Consider the following 24,244-nt stretch of genomic DNA (forward strand, 5'->3'; position numbering starts at 1 on the left):
AGAGAGATCCACCATGTAAATTGCCATATTTATAGTGTCTAAATAGGTGGCCTTGATGCTACTTTGTCCAAAACTAACAGTCACGGCAAACTTGTATTTTCAACGAAAACGTGGAGAATGTCTCGACCTAAGGGCTCAGAGAATTAGATTGGTTAGCACTTGGTGATGTTCACAGATGCATTCACTTCTCTGCATCAACAGGAAATACACTTATATTTTTATCAAATAGATGCAACGCACTGTCACTCTGCTGCAAACAACCCTTTGCCATTGGAAAATGGGGTTTAAGTAAAATAACAATTCTTACTTCTAGAGAAAAAGAAATGGAAACAACTTGAGTAAATGTGGGATACAAAGTATATTGAAAGGAGGTGCTTCCACAACACGGTGTGGTTTCCTAAGTTAATTAAGCAATTAACAATCCATTATGTTTAAGTGTCACGTATTATCATAATGCCGGGCAGGCAATTTTTTGGGGCTATTCCCACATAGGATGTCAATGCCCCCATCCACAGGGCATGAGTGGTCACTGAATGGTTGATGAGCCATAAGACCACATGTAACGACATGCCAGGCCAACTCAGTCACCAAGATCTCAACCTATTGTCAACGTTCGTCGTAATGTGGAAGAAGGAGGACCAAGGCGCAGCGTGATTTGAATACTTTTCTAAATTTAATGAAACGAAGAATACTTGACAATCTTAAACAAAAATATACAAAACGAACGTGACACTATATAAAAACGTGCAGACACAAGCAACTAACACATAACATAACCACAACCCACAATACAAAACACAGGTTACCTAAATTGGTTCCCAATCAGAGACAACGCAAAACACCTGTCTTCTGCATTGAGAGACCATATCAGGCCAAACACATCAGAAATAGACAAAACCAGACATACAACAATAGAATGCCACACAGATTCACCCTGACAACACAAAAAAAACATACAGCAAACCTATGGTTCAGGGCGTGACAGGTACCCCGCCCTCAAGGTGCGACTCGGCCGCAAACCTAAAACCTATAGGGGAGGGTCTGGGTGGGCACTCTGTCCCGGTGGCGGCTCCGGCGCGGGACGTGGACCCCACTCACCATCAAGTCATAACCCGCTTTGGGGCGCCTCAAGGAGCGGGGACCCTTGCAGCGGGTCGGACGTGAAGACCATCCTAAGAGAGCGCCAACTGGACGGAGGGGCAAGCCCGGACTGAGGGGCAGCCCCGGATGAAGGGGCAGCTCCGGACTGCGGGGCAGCTCCGGAATGAGGGGCAAGATCCGGACTGAGGGGCAAGCTCCGGACTGACGGGCATCTCCGGACTGACGGGCAGCTCCGAACTGAGGGGCAGGCTCCGAACTGAGGGGTCTCAGGACTGAAGGGGTGCTCGGACTGAAGGGGCCAGCTCCGGACTGAGGGGCATCTCCGGACTTGACGGGCATCTCCGGACTGACGGGCAATCTCCGGAACTGAGGGGCAGCTCCGAACTGAGGGGTAGCTTCAGGACTGAGGGGTAGCTCAGGACATGAGGGAGCTCCGGACTGAACGGGCAACTCCGGACTGACGGGGCAGCTCGGACTGAGGGCAGCTCAGACTGAGGGGTAGCCTCAGGACTGACGCCAGCTCAGGACTGAGGGGCAAGCTACCGAACTGGAAGGGTACTCACGGACTGGGGGGTAAGCGGACTGAGGGGCAGCCTCGGACTGACGGCAAAGCTCCGGACTGAAGGGCAGCTCAGGACTGAGGGGCAGTCTGGAATGAGGGGTGCTAGGACTGACGGGCAGCTCAGGCCTGACGGGCAGCTCCGGACTGACGGGCCAGCTCCGGACTGAAAAGGCGGCTCTGGCAGCTCCCGACTGGCGGGCGGCTTCTGGGGCTCCTGACTGGCGGGCGGCTCTGGCGCTCCTGACTGACGGATGGCTTCTAGACGCTCAGACAGACGGCACAGCTCAGGCGGCGCTGGACAGACCGGGCTAGCTCAGGCTGGTGCGTGGTGCCAGAACTGGTGGTACCGGGCTGGGGACGGGACGCACCTCAAGGCGAGTGCGGGGAGAAGGAACAAGGGCATACTAGACTGTGCCGAGGCGCACTATAAGCCTGGTTGCGTGGTGGCCCGGCACTGGTGGTAACTTGGGCTGGGGACACGCACCTCCGGGCGAGTGCGGGGAGGAGAAACAGGGCGTACAGGGCTTGGAGACGCACAGGAGAGCCTGGTGCGTGGTGTAGGCCACTGGTGGTACTGGGCTGCTGCGAGGGGCCTGTCCACAGGCGGACTGGTGCATGGAGAAGCGGATTAAACCGGACGCGTGGAAGGCGCACTACAGGTCTCGAGCCACCGAGCCTGCCCAACCTACTGGCTGAATGCCAGGCCAGTGCGGCGAGGTGGAATAGCCCGCACTGGGCTGTGCTGGCGACCGGGACCCCGATGCAGGGCTGGTGCATGTAACCCCGGCCCAAAGGAGACGCACTGGTGACCAGACCGCGAAGAAGCCGGTTTCATGGCACCTGGCTCGATGCCCAATCTATGCCTGCCACGCGGGGCACACGTGCGCATCATTCTGCATAACACGGTGCCCTGCCCGGTCGCTCTCTCTCCCACGGTAGCACGGGGATTGGCTCAGGTCTCGCTACCTGGGCTTAGTCCACCTCCCGTGTGCCCCGCCCATCAACTTTTGGGGCAGCCTCTCTGGTTCAGCCGCGTTACGTGCAGCTCCTCCTCTACCGCCGCTCTCCGCTTTCGCTGCTCCAGCTCAGCTTTTGGGCGGCGATATTCACCAGCCGGTGCCCAGGGTCCCTTTACCGTCCCAGAATCTCCTCCCAAGTCCATTTCTCCACAAAGCGCTGTTCCTCCATTTCACGCTGCTTGGTTTCATTGATGGTGGGTTATTCTGTCACGTTCGTCGTAATGTGGATTAGAGTAGGACCAAGGTGAAGAGAAGATAGATATCATTCTTCTAAATTTAATGAAACGAAGACTACTTGACAATCTAAAAAAAACAACCAAAACGAACGTGACGCTATAATAAAAACAGTGAGAACACAAGCAACTAACACATAGACAATAACCACAACCCACAATACAAAACAAGCTACTTAATATGGTTCCCAATCAGAGACAGCGCAAACACCTGTCTCTGATTGAGAACCATAATCAGGCCAAACACATAGAAATAGACAAACCAGACATAAATCACATAGAATGCCACACAGATCAACACCCTGACCAAAAAATATAAAAATACAAAGAAACTACACAGGGCGTGACACTAATTGGATTCTGGAGTGGCACCCGAGACAGCATTTTACCCTACCATCAAACAAACCACCAAATGATGGAATGTCTCATGGAATAATTTTTGGCATACCTCTAATAGAAGTTCCAGACACTTGTAAAATCTATGACAGGGTGCATTGAAGCTGTTTGCTATGGTGGCCCAACACCCTTATTAAGACACTTTATGTTGGTGTTTTTTTTATTTTGGCAGTTACCTGTATGCCTTTTAAGCCTTTTATATGTTTTACTAGACCTTGACATTTTATGGTACTATACTCATACATTCATATCAAAGGAAATTAGCCCCAAAACACCTCTTAATATGGAAAACATCTACATGAATGTTCAATGTGTCCATGCTTTTCTGAACTCAATCTAATCCCTGCTCAGCCTCAGTGTCTTTGTGATCTATGGATACTGACCCTTGAAAGCTTCAGAGAGATCTGTAGAGTCTCTCGCTCCAAATGAACTAACCTAGAGACTAGAAACCAGTGGGCAGAGAGAGGAAGAGACTTAGAGAAACGACAGACCCCAGAGCTGGGAGGAGTGAGAGAGAAGAGAGAAGAGACCCAGAGCTGGGAGGATGAGAGGAGAAGAGAAAGAGAAGACCAGAGCTGGGAGGATGAGAGGAGGAGAGAGAGAGACCCCAGAGCTGGGAGGATGAGAGGAGAAGAGAGGACCCAGAGCTGGAGGATGAGAAGGAGAAGAGAGAAGACTGGGAGGATGAGAGGAGAGAAGAGACCCAGAGCTGGGAGGATGAGAGGGGAAGAGAGAGAGACCAGAGCTGGGAGGATGAGAGGGGAAGAGAGAGAGACCAGCGCTGGGAGGATACAAGAGGAAGAGAGAGAGACCCAGAGCTGGAGGGATGAGAGGAAGGAGAGAGAGACCCAGAGCTGGGAGGATGAGAGGAAGAGAGAAGAGAGACCCCGAGCTGGAGGATGAGAGGAGGAGAGAGAGAGACCAGAGCTGGGAGGAATGAGAGGAAAGGAGAGAGGAGACCCAGAGCTGGGAGGATGAGAGGGGAAGAGAGAGAGACCCAGAGCTGGGAGGATGGAGAGGAAGAGAAAGATAGAGAGAGATAGAGAAGGAGAGAGAGAACTCAGAGCTGGGAGGATGAGAGGAAGGAGAGAGAGAGACCCAGAGATGAGGAGAGGAAGAGAGAGAGACCCAAGAGCTGGAGGATGAGAGGAAGGAGAGAGAGAGACGCCAGAGCTGGGAGGAATGAGAGGAAGGAGAGAGAGAACCCAGAGCTTGGGAGGATGAGAGGAAGGAGAGAGAGCAGAGACCAGGAGAATAAGAGATCAGAGCAAGAGAGAGAGAGAGACCCAGAGCTGGAGGATGAGAGGGGAAGAGAGCGAGACCCAGAAGCTGGGAGGATGAGAGGGGAAGAGCCAGAGAGACCCAGAGCTGGGAGGATGAAGCGGGAAGAGAGAGAGACCCAGAGGCTGGAGGATGAGAGGAAGGGGAGATGAGACCCCCAGAGCTGGGAGATGAGAGGAAGAGAGACCCGAGCTGGGAGGATGAGAGGAAGGAGAGAGAGAGACCCCGAGCTGGAGAGGATGAGAGGAAAGGAGAGAGAGAGACCCAGAGCTGGGAGGATGAGAGGGAAGGAGAGAGAGACCCGAGAGTGGGAGGATGAGAGGGGAAGAGAGGGACCCAGAGCTGGGAGGATGAGAGCAGGAGAGAGAAGACAGAGCTGGGAAGGATGAGAGGGGAAGAGAGAGAGACCCACAGCTGGGAGGATGAGAGGGGAAGAGAGAGAGCCCAGAGTGGGAGGATGAGCGGAGGAAGAGAGAGAGACCAGAGCTGGGAGGATGCAGAGGAAGGGAGAGAGACCCAGAGCTGGGGGATGAGAGGAAGGGGAGAGGAGACCCAAGCTGGAGGATGAGAGGGGAAGAGAGACCCAGAGCTGGGAGATGAGAGGAAGGAGAGAGAGAGACCCCGAGCTGGAGGATGAGAGGAGAAGAGAGAGAGAGAGAGAGACTGAGGAGAGAGGAGGAGAGAGAGAGACCCAGAGCGTGGGAGGATAGAAGAAGGAGAGAGAGACTCAGAGCTGGAGAGATGAGAGGAAGGAGAGAGAGAGACCCAGAGCTGGAGGAATGAGAGGGGAAAAAGAGAGAGAAAGAGAGAGAGAGAGAGGTAAAAGAGAGACCCATAACTGGGAGGATGAGAGGAAGAGAGAACCAGAGTGGGAGGATGAGAGTGGAAGAGCGACCCAGAGCTGGGAGGATGAGAGCAAGGAGAGAGAGAGCCCAGAGCTGGTGGATGAAGGGGAAGAGAGAGAGAGACCCAGACTGGGAGGATGAGAGGGGAAAGACAGAGGAAGAGAACCCAGAGCTGGGAGGCAGAGCAGGGGCGAGAGAGAGAGACCAGGCTGGTAGGATGAGAGGGGGAGAGAGAGAGACCCGACAGAGCTGGAGGAGATGAGAGGAAGGAGAGTGAGAGACCAGAGCTGGGAGGATGAGAGGGGGAGAGAGAGAGACCCAGAAGAGCTGGGAGGATGAGAGGAAGGAGAGAGAGAGACCCAGAGCTGGGGAGTGAGAGGGGACGAGAGAGAGAGACCCAGAGCTGGGAGGATGAAAGGAAGGAGAGAGAGAGACCCAACTGGTGGGTGAGAGTGGGAGAAGAGAGAGACCCAGAACAGAGCTGGGAGGATGAGAGGAGGAGAGAGAGAAGACCCAGAGCTGGGAGGATGAGAGGGGACGAGAGAGAGACCCAGAGCTGGGAGGATGAGAGGAAGGAGAGAGAGAGACCCCGAGCTGGGAGGATGAGAGGAAGGAGAGAGAGACCCAGAGCTGGGAGGATGAGAGGAGGAGAGAGAGACCCAGAGATGGGAGGATGAGAGGGGAAGAGAGAGCGACCCAGAGCTGGGAGTGAGAAGCAGGAGAGAGAGAGACGAGGGGGAGGATGAGAGGGAGAGAGCGAGACCCGAGCTGGAGATGAGAGGGGAGAGAGAGAGAACCCAGAGCTGGAGGATGAGCGGGGCAGAGAGAGAGAGACCCGAAGGGGGGAGGAAAAATGAGAAAGGGAAGGGAAGAGACCAGAGCTGGAGGATGAGAGGAAGGGGAGAGAGACCCAGAGCTGGAGGATGCAGAGGGGGAAGAGAGACCCAGAGCTGGGAGGATGAGAGAAGGAGAGAGAGAGACCCCGAGCTGGGAGGATGAGAGGAAGGAGAGAGAGAGACCCAGAGTGTGGAGGAGAGAGGAAGAGAGAGAGAGACCCAGAGCTGGAGGATGAGAGGAAGGAGAGAGAGACTCAGAGCTGGGAGGATGAGAGGAAGGAGAGAGGAGACCCAGAGCGGGAGGATGAGAGGGGAAAGAGAGAGACCCAGAGCTGGGAGATGAGAGGGGAAAAGAGAGACCCAGAACTGGGAGGATGAGAGGAAGGAGAGAACCAGAGCTGGGAGGATGAGAGTGGAAGAGCGACCCAGAGCTGGAGATGAGAGCAAGGAGAGAGAGAGACCGAGCTGGTAGGATGAGAGGAGGAAGAGAGAGAGACCCAGAGCTGGGAGGATGAGAGGGGAAGAGAGAGAGACCCAGAGCTGGAGGATGAGGGGGAGAGGGAGAGACCCAGAGCTGGTAGGATGAGAGGGGAGAGAGAGAGAGACCCAGACAGAGCTGGGAGGATGAGAGAAGGAAGAGTGAGAGACCCAGAGCTGGAGGATGAGAGGGGAGAGAGAGAGACCCAGACAGAGCTGGGAGGATGAGAGGAAGGAGAGAGAGAGACCAGAGCTGGGAGGATGAGAGGGGACGAGAGAGAGAGACCCAGAGCTGGGAGGATGAAAGGAAGGAGAGAGAGAGACCCAGACCTGGTAGGGTGAGAGTGGAGAGAGAGAGACCAGACAGAGCTGGGAGGATGAGAGGAAGGAGAGAGAGAGACCCAGAGCTGGGAGGATGAGAGGGGACGAGAGAGAGACCCAGAGCTGGGAGATGAGAGGAAGGAGAGAGAGACCCAGAGCTGGGAGGATGAGAGGAAGGGGAGAGAGACCAGAGCTGGGAGGATGAGAGGAAGGAGAGAGAGACTCGAGCTGGGAGATGAGAGAAGGAGAGAGAGATCTCAGAGCTGGGCGGATGAGAGGAAGGAGAGAGACCCAGAGCTGGGAGATGAAAGGAAGGAGAGAGAGACCCAAGCTGGGAGGATGAGAGGAAGGAGAGAGAGACTCAGAGCTGGAGGATGAGAGGAAGAGAGACGACCAGAGCTGGGAGGATGAGAGGAGGAGAAGAGAGAGACCCAGAGCTGGGAGGAGGAATGAGAGGAAGGAGAGAGAGGACCCAGAGCTGGGAGGAATGAGAGGAGGGAGAGAGACCCAGAGCTGAGGAATGACGGAAGGAGAGAGAGACCCAGAGCTGGGAGGATGAGAGGAGGAGAGGAGAGACCGAGAGCACTCAAGAGCTGCGGAGGATGAGAGGAAGGGAGAGAGAGACCCAGAGCTTGGGAGGATGAGAGGAGGAGAGAGGAGACCCAGAGCTGGAGGATGAGAGGAAGGAGGAAGAGAGACCCAGAGCTGGGAGGATGAGAGGAGGGGGAGAGAGACCCAGAGCTGGGAGGATGAGAGGAAGGAGAAGAGAGCGACCCGGAGCTGGAGGATGAGAGGAAGGAGAGAACCAGAGCTGACGAGTATGAGAGAAGGAGAGAGGAACCAGAGCTGGGAGGATGAGAGGAAGGAGAGAGAGAGACCCAGAGCTGGGAGATGAGAGAAAGGAGAGAGTGAACCAGAGCTGGAGGCCAGAGCTGGGAGGATGAGAGAAAGGAGAGAGAGAACCAGAGCTGGGAGGATGAGAGGAAGGAGAGAGAGAACCAGAGCTGGGAGGATGAGAGTAAGGAGAGGCTTAATGAGCAGGTACAGCAAATCCACCTCGGTTGTTTCTATTTGCTGTTTGCTTACCCTGATCCTTGCTGACACGTTAAAACAAAGTTAGGAGATGAGCTTTAAATCCCCAGGTTTTAGCTCTAATATCAACAACAAGGTAGCCTGGGATGAATAAAAAATTATAAACATTTCATCCTACACAAAATGTTCCATCTAATGAATGGCAGCMAAATGTCTCACAGTTTTCATCTTTCATCCATTGCAGCTGCTCCTAATTCAAATTTACTGAAGTTTGACAATAAGCTCCTCCATCTTCCCCCATGGTATAAACATCTTTTCAGGACGGAGGATCGACTAAAACCATGTCATCCTAATTTGTTGGAAAACAACAGAGGCTATAAGTGACTCAAGCTCGAGTGACAGAATGGTCCCTGTGATTATGCCTAGGAGTCTCTACCGGACTGGGAGATAATTGCACAATTAATCCACGATCACAGTCAAGATCTCATGCAAGAGCATTATTTGTCTCTCTCTGTTAGAACCTTTAATCACATCTAATTAAAATACGAAAAGTTGTCGGTCTCTTCATTTCAATACTGCTTTTTTTAATAGATTTCTTTCTGTGACAAATCTAACTCATTATTCTTGTTTACTACCTTCCTGTTGCTATCAGGGAAACCTATATTTAATACTGTATCCTATATGTGTTCTACTGGAGCTCCAGAGCTGTAAGCCATGCTATAGGTAAACACATAAGTAATAAAATAGACAATAATACAGAATAATACATCCACAAATAATACAGTAGAACATGCATCATCTGTTGTAAACCTCTGTGCCCATATTTTGATCCTAATACAGTATCTGGCTTWACCTTCTGGATATAGCATCTTCTTCACAGTGAGTGATGGGATAGAAAAACAGGGATGGCTTGTTTTGGTATATATAAAAACATTGTATTTATGTATACTGTAATTCTGCTTTCCAAACACCGTGCCACAAGAGTTTTAATTATTATCATWATKTTTTAATTGAACCTTTATTTARCTAGGCAAGTCAGTTAAGAACAAATTCTTATTTACCATGACGGCCTACCCTGGCCAACTGTGCGCCGCCCTAGCAATAAATTCCACTCCCAATCACGGCCGGATGTGATATAGCCTGGATTTGAACCAGGGACTGTAGTGACGCCTCTTGCACTAAGATGCWKTGCCTTAGACCGCTGCATATATTTCTGTCATTAATACAACCCCCTTCACAGTGCCTAATTTCCTACGTATTGCATCATCCTCCAGTAATCTACTATTTTGTTTTGCTTCTAGCAATAAATTCCATTAGAGTTAGATTCATGCTGTTGGGTTTACTTATATTACCTTTTCCAATAAATCCTTTTAATATCTACGGTGAATAGTAGGACCATACCTTGCATTTTGGTTTGTGCGATGCAAACWAAAAAATGTGACATGGAGTTTGTGTAAAGTAGTCAACCCATTTAATCCTAAATTTTCCCACGACATTAAAATATCCAAATCATGTGTCATTAGTAACCCTTTGAAATAATCATTCATMATTTCTTTACATTTTTCATGGAAAAGTAGGTGAAAAAGTGTGTTTTATGTTCGGTCAAAATTGTGATCGGTGGGATAATGTGATGTACACTGAATTAACATATTTCTCCTAAGCAGTCATGAAAATGTTTCTATATCCCAGCCCAGTTATTAACACATTTAAAACTCTGTCACTGGCAGTCCCCAGCCTTGCTATTAGAATGCTCCATCACATTCTAGTGTRACTATTTTACATATCAATAACCCTTATACAACACCGATATGAATACTGAAAAAAACATTCATCAACATATTTCAACATTGTTACTTTATTGCAACATACATTGAACCATTAATATTGTAACATTTGAACTTATTCAAATATTCATTGTGGCATTTTAGWGCAACATTCACTAACAACTGTATAGCAGTCGTGTGATTCATTCACATTGAACAGAAAGGTAACATTTAGGATAGAGGTAGCCTGTAGAATATGCATTCAAGTAGAGGCCTACACTGAACACATCATAGAGGTAAGCTTCAGAACCAAGTGCACGATTAGTTTGTGCATCACTATTTTGAACTATGATCAGCCAGACCTACTGTCATACAGTTGCTTGTCCTTGGTTTGGGTGGAGTAGAGGTTGGACATTTCAATGGTGATCTCTCTTAGGGTGGGTGGATACATTAGTAGGAAAACATCCATTGGGTTGGGGCAGCTTTGTTTTACACATTCTGCAGCATTTGGGCTGTATACTATGTGTTTTGGAATCACAGCGGTGGCAGGCCTCTTCGATCGTTTGAACACTCCATCTTTATTTTTGACCACCTGCAGCTTTTCCCTTAGCTCTTCTGACTGGACCCACTAGCGGGTAGAGGCCCTTGGCTCTTCATTATCAACAGTGGAGGCGGGTGGTGGGTGGGAGAGGGGGGRTGGTGAGGGTTTGGTCATCATCACTGATAACATTGTCCCTGTCATGATCTGTTTGCATAGGTTCAGCATATGCATTCAACAGCCTGGCTGGCAAATGGCCTGTCCATAGTCCATATCTGACCCATCGCTATCACAATCACTGAGGACAGCATCTTTCTCATTTTGAGGGATAACTGCAATGTTGCATGCCTTGTCTGGGTGGTCACCTAGATCCAACATATCCAGAACTTGACTCAAAGTCAAACTATAAGAGAGAACAGAGTAGAAAGTTAGGTAGAACAAGAACTATGTATGTGTATAAGATGTGTATACCTAGATGCACTGTGTTATCCCACCGGTCACTATTGTTGCCGTCAACATGTTTACACATTCTATGACCACACTGAACAAAGTTGATTAATTGCAAATGCATATATCAATACTAGACACCTTAAAGAGGGTGTGTACCAAAAATATTTGTCCTATCTTTATGTTAACATRCTTCACTAACCTCTTGTTTGGGAGCTTTGATGCCGCCATCCTCTTCTCATGGTGCAACCAGGAAGTGAACAGCTCTGGTCATGAGACAATTTACATGAAACATGTGACACTGCACATCTTTCACTGAGACCCTTAAATATTTCAATATTTGATGGAAATGCATTGATACATGATTCAGTAAAATATTTAGAGCCTTATAACTGGAAACGTTTTTTTACGGTCACTATTGTGACTGATGGGATTAAATAGGTTAAGAACTTGAATGATATGCAGAGGAAGTGTATTCAGTTATTTAATTATTATATATTTGAGGTGGTTTTATTAAGTCATTATTATTAAAAGTCATCATCACAGGATTTGCTGCATTATGCCTTTGCCACATTCTAGTGAAATAATGAAAATGGTTTTGTGACAAATGGATACAAATAACTCAAAGCTTAAAGTAAATCCTCTGTGTGATGTCTTTTAAAGGCAGGCTGTCTTTTGAGGACACACTGTTGTGAGTGTAATTGATTTYGTGACCTACCTTTGATTCTCTCCAGGAGCTAAACTCCAGGGATAAAAAGGTGCACAATGAAACAAAATACAAAACGAGAAGTAACTTTTAGGTGTGGGATTATTATAAATTATTGAAATCAATTCTTTCACCAGAGCAGAGTCTTGTGGTTAAAACTGGTTTGATTTTCAATATGACTTTAGCATCTCATTGCTGAGATCCCCTCAATCCCCCAGGGCTTTTCATGTCTCGGGAGGCTTGTAAAATCAAACGCTGTGCAGTGGAGAGTAGCGTGATTCCCAGGGGAATCTGAAGGCAAGGCGATGATGCTTCTTTTCTCAGAACTAATGAATATTCTCTGTGTGTGTCTGTAGGTTTGTAAACTGTCAACTGGGAGCTGTTACTGTCAAGGAGCCATTGAGGGACATATTCCACCATAGATGTCTGCACTTTGTCTGCACATTCAATTTATTGTTATGAGCCCCGACCAGCTCTCCCCGAAGAGAAAGAAACAATCATACCAAGAGGAAGAGAGAGACAAGGACAGGCAATTGTATTTTTCACTTTTACAACCATCTCACCCTTACATTTTTGAGATGCTCACATTTGGTCATACTCCCACATTTTATAGTAGTGAAAATCAATATTGAAAGTATTGAAAGTGACCCATCTCAAATGAAACTTTTTATTTTGTATTTGTTTAAGGGGTATATCAGGTTTAATATTGCAGATAGATTGTGGCTTCTATCAATCTAATTGTGTGAATTGTTTCCAATCCCCCTTATATTTTTTGGTAAATATATATTTTTAATATATAAACTCAGCAAAAAAAGAAACGTCCCTTTTTCAGGACCCTGTATTTCAAAGATAATTAGTAAAAATCCAAATCTTCACAGATCTTCATTGTAAAGGGTTCAAACACTGTTTCTAATGCTTGTTCAATGAACCATGAACATATAGAGTTAGAGTTCAGTATGTCAAATCGGAGGGCCTGTTGTTCGGACCTCTGGCAGGGTTCAATTCTCGGGCCGACTCTCTTCTCTGTATACATMAATGATTTCGCTCTCGCTGCTGGTGATTCTTTGATCCACCTCTACGCAGACGACACCATTCTGTATACYTCTGGCCCTTCTTTGGACACTGTGTTAAATAACCTCCAGACGAGCTTCAATGCCATACAACTCTCCTTCCTTGGCCTCCAACTGCTCTTAAATGCAAGTAAAACTAAATGCATGCTCTTCAACGCTGCCACACCTGTCCGCCCGTCCAGAATACTACTCTGGACGGTTCTGCCTTAGAATAGTGGACAACTACAAATACCTAGGTGTCTGGTTAGACTGTAAACTCTCCTTCCAGACTTCCATTAAACATCTCCAATCCAAAATTAAATCTAGAATCGGCCTTTCTATTTCGCAACAAAACATCCTTCAACTCATGCTGCCAAACATACCCTCGTAAACTGACATCGACCTATCGATCCTCCGACTTTGGTGATGTCATTTACAAAAAAGAGCGTCCAACACTCTACTCAACAAATTGGATGCAGTCTCTCACAGTGCCATCCGTTTTGTCACCAAAGCCCCACATACTACCCACCACTGCGACCTGTATRATCTCGTTGGCTGGCCCTCGCTTCATACTCGTTGCCAAACCCACTGGCTCCAGGTCATCTACAAGTCTCTGCTAGGTAAATAGCAGCACCCACCCGTAGCAAGCSCTCCAGCAAGTATATCTCATTGGTCACCCCCAAAGCCAATTCTTCCTTTGTCCGCCTCTCCTTACAGTTCTCTGCTGCCAATGACAGGAACGAACTGAAACAATCTCTGAAGCTGGAGACTCTTACCTCCCTCACTAGCTTTAAGCACCAGCTGTCAGAGCAGCTCTCAGATCACTGCACCTGTACATAGCTCATCTTTAAATAGCCCATCCAATCTACCTCATCCCCATACTGTATTTATTTATTTATCTTTCTCCTTTGCACCCCAGTAGCTCTACTTGCACATTCATCTTCTGCTCATCCTACCATTCCAGTGTTTAATTGCTATATTGTAATTACTTTGCCACCATGGCCTATTTATTGATTTACCTCTCTTATCCTACCTCATTTACCCATGCTGTATATAGATTTTTCTACTGTATTATTGATTGTATGTTTGTTTATTCCATGTGTAACTCTGTTGTTGTATGTGTCGAACTGCTTTGCTTTATCTTGGCCAGGTCGCAGTTGCAAATGAGAACTTGTTCTCAACTAGCCTACCTGGTTAAATAAAGGTGAAAAAAAATAATAATTAATGAACATGCACCTGTCATGACGTTGGCCTGTGGGTAAGGTTTATGACCCCCCCACCTTGCTCCCTTCCCTCTCTCTCTGACTCTACTGAAGGACTCTTGAATAGCCCTTGTCGTCCTGTCATCAGTCATAATGTCTCAGATGACAACCGAACTGACATCATATTCATTAAGTACCAACGCATATTTTCAACTGGTTCTATTACCAAAATATGGTTCCTTTCCCCCCACTTGTTTGATGTTCCCAGACTCTCTATGATGTTCCCAGACTCTCTATGTTATGATGTTCCCAGACTCTCTATGTTTACATAGAGAGTCTGGGAACATCATAGAGAGTCTGGGAACATCAAACAAGTGGGGGGAAAGGAACAATATTTCGGTAATAGAACCAGTTGAAAATATGCGTTGGTACTTAATGAATATGATGTCAGTTCGGTTGTCATCTGAGACATTATGACTGATGACAGGACAACATAAACTGTATCTGGGAAAGTCCTACACATTATAGTTATCAGATTCACATGGAATTGTTGTGCAATTTAAATGTTAAATATGACACTATTTGTGAAAGATTAAATGTAATTTAGCTTCCAAATGAGGTTTGGGTTTCATAAAGTTAGAGCTCTGCTCAATCTGTGGCCGCCCCTGTGAAGAGACATGGGTTATAAACTATGAACACACCCTTCTCTACCTCCACATAATAAGCCCTTGACGAAAATGTAACTACTGTTCCGGAGACAAATAGGACGTCGGTCCATACGTTGAAAAGGCTAACATGTCAACTACAGAACTAAGCCAACCTCAGCGTGAGCTTTGGTTGTGAATGGTAATAATACTTTGAACTCTTATTCACTAAAGAAGTGAGACATCCTAGCCGTTGAGTTAGCAACAGCAGCTGTAAACGTGGGCTAGGAAAGGACGGACGACCGATCAGTCTAACACACAACGACGATACTAAGTATCCAATTTACCACCAAGTGACATTCTTCCGAGGACAGAAGTATCTCTGTTGGCACACAGGCACGCATCTACAACCAACCTACGAAGCGCAGCTCAGAGTAATATTTATTGCATTTCCCTTTCCCAAATGGGCGGTAATTAAGTATAACTAGTATTACGGTAGCACAGCTTCTCCTTTGTCCTCAGTCTCTTCCCGCTCTTTCACTCAAACCCAACCCCCTTTCCTTTGTGTAACCAGCTTGTTCATATCTGTTCCGTCCCGCTAGGGACGTTTTACTTTATACATAATTTGTAATCAAGGTATGATTATTCTGTGTATATAAAATAAATAAATAATATAACCCCAATTTTTTGTATTGCTGATTCAACTTGTTAGCGCGGGTTCGTGAAGATAACCAGGAATTCTACGATGTTCAGATGAGACTGAAATAGGTGACTGTCACCCCTGACCTGAGATACCTCTGTTTTCTTTACATTTTTGGTTAGGTCAGGGTGTGCTAGGGTGGGTAGTTAGTTTTGTATTGTCTAGGGTTTTATGTATGTCTAGAGGTTTTTGTAGGTCTAGGTGATTTGTATGTCTATGGTAGCCTGATATGGTTCCATCCAATCAGAGGCAGCTCGTTTATTCGTTGTCTTGATTGGGATCATATTTAGGTAGCCATTTTCCCTTTGGGTGTCGTGGGTTCTTGTCTATGTGTAGTTGCCTGTCAGCACTCGTTTGTAATAGTTTCACGTTTCGTTTAGTTAGTTGTTCAGTGTTCATTCTTTTAATAAATAAAAGAATGTACGTATACCCACGTTGCGCCTTGGTCCGATTCATACGACGAACGTGACAGTGACGATTAATAATAAATTAATTAATAAAGGTGAAATAAATAAAAAATATTGACTGCTTATGATGTAAATATTACTAGGTCTTTAGAGTTTATTCGGAAGATAACAGCTCTATAAACACTCTTTCATGGTGCCCCGACTTCTAGTTAACTACATTTACATGATTAGCTCAATCAGGTAATATTATTACAGAGAAAGGATTTTATAGAATAGCATGTCATATCACTTAATCCGGCATAGCCAGAAGCACGACCCACCTGTGGAACTGTCGTTAAGACACAACAGCTTACAGATGGTAGGCAATTAAGGTCACAGTTTATGAAAACTTAGGACACTAAAGAGGCCTTTCTACTGACTTCTGAAAACACCAAAAGAAAGATACCAGGGTCCCTGCTCATCTGCTTGACTTGCTTAGGCATCTGCGCAAGGAGGCATGAGGACTGCAGATGTGGCCAGGGCAATAAATTGCAATGTCCGTTACAGTGAGAGGCCTAAGACAGCGCTACAGGAGACAGGAGGACATCTGATTGTCCTAGCAGTGGCAGACCACATGTAACACACCTGCACGAGGATCGGTACATCCAACATCACACCTACTGGACAGGTACGGATGGCAACACAACTGCCCTAAGATACAGTCCAGTTACCCGGAACACACAATCCCTCCATCAGTGCTCAGACTGTCACAATAGGCTGAGAGGGCTGGACTGAGGTTTGTAGGCCTGTTTAAGGCAGATCTCACCAGACATCACCGGCAACAACATCGCCTATGGGTACAACCCACCGTCACTGGACCAGAATGACTGGCAAAAAGTGCTCTTCACTGACGAGTTGCGGTTTTGTTCTCACCGGGGGTGATGGTCAGATTTGCGTTTATCGTCGAAGGAATGAGCGTTACACCGAGGCCTGTCCTCTGGAGTGGGATAGGTTGGAGGTGGAGGGTCCATCATGGTCTGGGGCGGTGTGTCACGGCATCATCGGACTGAGCTTGTTGTCATTGCAAGCAATCTCAAGTGGGTTACAGGGAAGACATCCTCCTCCCTCTTGTGGTACCCTTCCTGCAGGCTCATCTTGACATTCCCCAACAGCATGACAATGCCACCAGCCATACTGCTCGTTCTGTGCGTGATTTCTCACAGACAGGAATGTCAGTGTTCTGCCATTGCACGCGAAGAGCCCGGATCTCAATCCCATTGAGCACGTCTGGGACCTGTTGGATCGGAGGGTGAGGGCTAGGGCCATTCCCCCAGAAATGTCAAGGACATGGCAGGTGCCTTGGTGGAAGAGTGGGGTAACATCTCACAGCAGTACCTGGCAAATCTGGTGCGGTCCATGGGAGGAGATGCACTGCAGTACTTAATGCAGCTGGTGGCCACACGAGATACTGACTGTTACTTTTGATTTTGACCCACCCTTTGTTCAGGGACACATTATTCATTTTCTGTTAGTCACATGTCTGTTGGAACTTGTTCAGTTTATGCTTCATTTGTTAAATCTTGCTATGTTCATACAAATATTTTCACGTGTTAAGTTTGCTGAAAATAAACGCAGTTGACAGTGAGAAGCCGTTTCTTTTTTTTTGCTGAATTTATTCCTTATTTATTATTTTCCCTCAGCCCTCCCATCTACCTGAACACCATCCAGTTTTGATTACGTTTAGCCATATATTTTGCTTTGATATTTCAAAAAGTCCTGAACCTTTCTGATCTCATACATTCTACAGATTGTAAATTAAAGATACGAATTCTAAGTGTATTATTATACTATTGATCGTTGACAATGACTTTTCAAATCACCCAGCAGCGCTATTTGCAGAGTTAGCTCCAGGTAAATGTTGTAATTCTTCAGCCATTCCTGAACCTGCAACCAAAAACAGCTACATATGGGCAGTACCAAAACAAGTAATGTAATAATTATGTAATGTAATAATAGTCACTTTACTGAAAATAACTGCGAGCTGGGATGGTTTGTTTACCCCATAATAATAAGATTCTATTGGTTGCAAGAATTGTAAATAACTATTTCAATTGAAGTTTTGAATCTGGTGTCGTGTTGTGTCTCAGTTCCAAATGCCATAGAACTATTTTGCAAACGCGTATAGCACAGCTGGCAACTTTGGTCTAAATTAAACTGCTATTCATCACCATTTTGTTTAACCAATGTTGGTCTGTATACACTTGCCTCTTGCATTTTTGCGTTAATGCTGCAATTGTTTCTTATAAATTTAAGAAAAACGCAGGACATTTGGCTCATTTTTGTTAGCGTGGATGTGTGACATAACTCCACCAGTACTATTTATGATATTATTTACAAAGATTATAACGTTATAMATTTTTTTTCTTCATTAATAATGTMTTTTTTTTAATCAATTAGTATATTTGAAGTTAACCATAATATTTGTTGTAATATTTATTCCGTTTTTTTCCGGTGGATTAATCTGAAATAGCAACCATTTTTCCATGGCTTGTTTTAAAAATATTGATATTTTGGACATTATTTCATTTTCAAATAACCGAAAGTGAGAGGTTAATAATCTGAATAAAGGGAAAAYGGACGTTCTCGAAACCTGGGTGAGCCATTCTTACTAATCTGCTAGGGAACCAGTTTGGATTTCAGTATAGTTTGTGTATGACTGAAGTGAGAGGTGTAATGCGTTAATATTTAATCATTTCTGCTCTCCGAAATCTTATTCAATATATAGATAGGCCCATTAAATTTTGTCTGGCTTGCCATTTCAAATAAAATGGAATACGTTTTGCTCAAATAATTTAACAGACAAGCCGTTAGATGTAGGCAGGGCCATAAACAAATAGGTAAATTGGGATATGACTAAAGAGTTAATCAGGGGGATTTTTCCACAAATAGGTTGTCACGCCCTGACCATAGTAAGCTGTTTTTCTCTGTGTTGGTTGGGGCGTGATAGTGACTAGGGTGGGTCATCTAGGTGTTTGTTGGCCTGATATGGTTCCCAATCAGAGACAGCTGTTTATCGTTGTCTCTGATTGGGGATCATATTTAGGTAGCCATTATCCCCATTGTTAGTTGTGGGATCTTGTCTACAGTAAGTTGCCTTTGTGCACTCCAGTAGCTTCACATTTTGTTTGTTTTTATTGTTTTGTTTTGTGAGTTTCTCTTTATTAAAATTATGTGGAACTCTGCACGCTGCGCCTTGGTCTCATCATTACGAGTCATGGCGTGACAGTACCCCCCCCCCCCCCCCCACAAAGGTGCGGACTCCGACCGCAAAACCTGACTCAATAGGAGAGGGTCCGGGTGGGCATCTATGATGGATGCGTAAGGCGTCGGGGGCGGCGTCGTGGGCGGCTCCGGATTGTGGGTCGTCGCCTGAGGCCCCGGACCATGGATTGTCGCCGGAGGAACCGGAACGTGGATTGTCGCTGGAGGAACCGGACCGTAGACGTCACAGGAGGCTCCGGACTGAGAACCCCTACTGAAGGCTCCGGACTGCCGACCCCTGCTGAGGCTCCGGACCGCCGACCGTCGCTGGAGGCTCGGACCGACGACCGTCGCTGGAGGTTCCGGACCGTAGACCGTCGCGCCGAGGGTTCCGGATCGCAGACCGTTTTCAGAGGTTCCGCGACCGGAGACCGTCTCAGGAGGTTCCGGACCGTAGACCGTCTCAGGAGGCTCCGGACCGTAGTCCATCTCAGGAGGTTCTTCTGTCACGTTCATCGTAATGATGAGACCAAGGCGCAGCGTGCAGAGTTCCACATAATTTTAATAAAGAGAAACTCACAAAAAAACAATAAAAACAAACAAAATGTGAAGCTACTGGAGTGCAAAGGCAACTTACTGTAGACAAGATCCCACAACTAACAATGGGGATAATGGCTACCTAAATATGATCCCCAATCAGAGACAACGATAAACAGCTGTCTCTGATTGGGAACCATATCAGGCCAACAAACACCTAGATGACCCACCCTAGTCACTATCACGCCCCACCAACACAGAGAAAACAGCTTACTATGGTCAGGGCGTGACAACCTATTTGTGAAATCCCCTGATTAACTCTTTAGTCATATCCCAATTTACCTATTTGTTTATGGCCCTGCCTACATCTAACGGCTTGTCTGTTAAATTATTTGGCAAAACGTATTCCATTTTATTTGAAATGGCAAGCCAGACAAAATTTAATGGGCCTATCTATATATTGAATAAGATTTCGGAGAGCAGAAATGATTAAATATTAACGCATTAACACTCTCACTTCAGTCATACACAAACTAATACTGAAATCCAAACTGGTTCCCTAGCAGATTAGTAAGAATGGCTCACCCAGGTTTCGAGAACGTCCATTTTCCCTTTTATTCAGATTATTAACCTCTCACTTTCGGTTATTTGAAAATGAAATAATGTCCAAAATATCAATATTTTAAAACAAGCCATGGAAAAATGGTTGCTATTTCAGATTAATCCACCGGAAAAAACGGAATAAATATTACAACAAATATTATGGTTAACTTCAATATACTAATTGATTAAAAAAAATACATTATTAATGAAGAAAAAAAATTTATAACGTTATAATCTTTTGTAAATAATATCATAAATAGTACTGGTGGAGTTATGTCACACATCCAGCTAACAACAATGTATGCAAATGTCTGCTTTTTTCTAAATTATAAGAAACTAATTGCAGCATTACCCGAAAAAATGCAAGAGGTGTCAGGTTTTGGCCAGGACTGTTCTGTTTTTTTGTCACTAGATGTCCCCATTGCACCTTTTTTGTACTTTTGTTTTTCCTTGCTCTAATTATTGGTTGCAACCTGTATGTCGTTCCCTTGTTAGTATTTATCCCTGTGTGTTCCTCAGTTCCCTTGCTCAGTGTTTGTATGTTAGCACCCAGCCCCAGCCAAGCCTTGTTGTGAACATATATTTTTCTCTTGTTGGATTTTCCAGAGGTTCTTCTGGTTTTGTTCTTTGTATTTTGGTTAGTCTTTTGAGGTTTGTTTTTTCCCTTGCTGTTTTTACCACTTTGTGGATTTTCTTTGTATTTTGGAAGATATCTATTTTTTATTAAACCACCATCTCTAGTACTGCTGTGTCTGCCTCATCTTCTGGGTTCTGCGATTTAGTGACTGTTTCTCGCACCGGGTCCTGACAAGAGGCAAGTGTATTACAGACCAACATTGGTTAAAAAATGGTGATGAATAGCAGTTTAATTTTAGGACCAAAAGTTGCCAGCTGTGCTATACGGTTTGCAAAATAGTTCTATGGCATTTGGAACTGAGACACAACACGACACCAGATTCAAAACTTCAATTGAAATAGTTATTTACAATTCTTGCAACCAATAGAATCTTATATTTATGGGGTAAACAACCATCCCAGCTCTGCAGTTATTTTTCAGTAAAGTGACTATTATTACATTACATAATTATTACATTACTTGTTTTGGTACTGCCCATTGTAGCTGGTTTTTGGTTGCAGGTTCAGGAATGGCTGAAGAATTACAACATTTACCTGGAGCTAACTCTGCAAATAGCGCTGCTGGGTGATTTGAAAAGTCATTGTCAATCGATCAATAGTATAATAATACACTTAGAATGTTTTGCGATCTTTAATTTACAATCTGTAGAATGTATGAGATCAGAAAGGTTCAGGACTTTTCTGAAATATCAAAGCAAAAATATATGGCTAAACGTAATCAAAACTGGATGGTGTTCAGAGGTAGATGGGAGGGGCTGAGGGAAAATAATAAATAAGGAATAAATTCAGCAAAAAAAAAGAAACGTCTTCTCACTGTCAACTGCGTTTATTTTCAGCACAACTTAACGTGAAAATATTTGTATGAACAATAGCAAGATTTAACAAATGAGACATAAACTGAACAAGTTCCACAGACATGTGACTAACAGAAAATGAATAATGTGTCCCTGAACAAAGGGTGGGTCAAAATCAAAAGTAACAGTCAGTATCTCGTGTGGCCACCAGCTGCATTAAGTACTGCAGTGCATCTCCTCCTCATGGACGGCACCAGATTTGCCAGGTACTGCTGTGAGATGTTACCCCACTCTTCCACCAAGGCACCTGCCATGTCCTTGACATTTCTGGGGGGATGGCCCTAGCCCTCACCCTCCGATCCAACAGGTCCCAGACGTGCTCAATGGGATTGAGATCCGGGCTCTTCGCTGGCAATGGCAGAACACTGACATTCCTGTCTTGCAGGAAATCACGCACAGAACGAGCAGTATGGCTGGTGGCATTGTCATGCTGTTGGGGAATGTCAAGATGAGCCTGCAGGAAGGGTACCACAAGAGGGAGGAGGATGTCTTCCCTGTAACCCACTTTGAGATTGCTTGCAATGACAACAAGCTCAGTCCGATGATGCCGTGACACACCCCCCAGACCATGATGGACCCTCCACCTCCAACTCTATCCCACTCCAGAGGACAGGCCTCGGTGTAACGCTCATTCCTTCGACGATAAACGCAAATCTGACCATCACCCCTGGTGAGACAAAAACCGCAACTCGTCAGTGAAGAGCACTTTTTGCCAGTCCATTCTGGTCCAGTGACGGTGGGTTGTACCCATAGGCGATGTTTGTTGCCGGTGATGTCTGGTGAGATCTGCCTTACAACAGGCCTACAAACCCTCAGTCCAGCCTCTCTCAGCCTATTGTGGACAGTCTGAGCACTGATGGAGGGATTGTGTGTTCCTGGTGTAACTCGGGCAGTTTGTTGTTGCCATCTCTGTACCTGTCCAGTAGGTGTGATGTTGGATGTACGATCCTGTGAGGTGTTGTTACATGTGGTCTGCCACTGCTAGGACAATCAGATGTCCGTCCTGTCCCTGTAGCGCTGTCTTAGGCCTCTCACTGTACGGACATTGCCATTTATTGCCCTGGCCACATCTGCAGTCCTTGCGCTCCTTGCAGCATGCCTAAGCAAGTTCAAGCAGATGAGCAGGGACCCTGGTATCTTTCTTTGGTGTTTTCAGAGTCAGTAGAAGGCCCTTTAAGTGTCCTAAGTTTTCAATAACTGTGACCTTAATTGCTACCAATCTGTAAGCTGTGTTAGTGTCTTAACGACAGTTCCACAGGTGTGTCGTGCTCTTGGCTATGCCGGATTAAGTGATATGACATGCTATTCTAAAAATCCTTTCTCTGTAATTAATATTACCTGATTGAGCTAATCATGTAAATGTAGTTAACTAGAATGTCGGGGCACCATGAAAGAGTGTTTATAGAGCTGTTATCTTCCGAATAAACTCTTAAAGACCTAGTAATATATTACATCAAATAGGCAGTCAATATTTTTCATTTATTTTCACCTTTATTTAATTTATTTATTAATCGTCACTGTCACGTTCGTCGTATGAATCGGACCAAAGGCGCAACGTGGTATACGTACATTCTTTATTTATTAAAAGAATGACACTGAACAACTAACTAAACGAAACGTGAAAACTATACAAACGAGTGCTTGACAGGCACTACACATAACAACAAGAACCACGAACACCAAAGGGAAAATGGCTACCTAAATATGATCCCCAATCAGAGACAACGATAAACGCTGCCTCTGATTGGGAACCATATCAGGCTACCATAGACAATACAAATCACCTAGACCTACAAAAACCCTAGACATACATAACCCTAGACAATACAAAAACTAACGTCCCCACCCTAGTCACACCCTGACTACCAAAAATATAAAGAAACAGAGATATCTCAGGTCAAGGGAGTGACAGTCACCTTATTTCAGTCTCATCTGAACATGTAGAATTCTTGGTTATCTTTTCACGAACCCTGGCTAAAAGTTGAATCAGCATACAAAATTGGGTTAATTATTTTTTCTAAAAACTAACTAATCACATCAGAATTACATATACACAGAATTAATCATACCTTGATTACAAATTATGTAAAGTAAAACGTCCCAGCGGACGGAACAGATATGACAGCTGGTTACACAAAGGAAAGGGGGTTGGGTTTGAGTGAAAGAGCGGGAAGACTGAGGAACAAAAGGAGAAGCTGTGCTACTCGTAAATACAGTATCTTATGCATCTCTAATTACCGCCCATCTTGGAAAAGGGAAATGCCAATAAATATTACTCTGAGCTGCGCTTCGGTAGGTTGGTTGTAGATGCTGGCCGTGTTGGCCAACAGATCTTCCTGTCCTCCGTCGGAAGAATGTCATGGTGGTAAATTGGATACTTGTAGTATCGTCGTTGTGTGTTAGACTGGATACGTCGTCCGTCCTTTCCTAGCCCACGTTTACAGCTGCTGTTGCTAACTCAACGGCTAGGAGTCTCACTTCTTTAGTGAATAAGAGTTCAAAGTTTATATACCATTCACAACCAAAGCTCACGCTGAGGTTGGCTTAGGTTCTGTATTGACATGTTAGTCCTTTTCAACGTATGGACCGACGTCCTATTGTCCTCGGAACAGATAGTTTACATTTTCGTCAAGGGCTTATATAAGTGGAGGTAGAGAAGGTGTGTTTCATAGTTTATAACCCATGTCTCTTCACAGGGGCGGGCCCACAGATTGAGCAGGAGCTCTAACTTTATGAAACCCAAATCGTCATGTTGGAAGCTGAAAATTTACATTTAATCTTTTCACAAATAGTGTCATATTTAACATTTAAATTG

The sequence above is a fragment of the Salvelinus sp. IW2-2015 genome, linkage group LG2 (genome assembly GCF_002910315.2).
Source record: "Salvelinus sp. IW2-2015 linkage group LG2, ASM291031v2, whole genome shotgun sequence".
In the NCBI taxonomy this organism is placed as follows: domain Eukaryota; kingdom Metazoa; phylum Chordata; class Actinopteri; order Salmoniformes; family Salmonidae; genus Salvelinus; species Salvelinus sp. IW2-2015.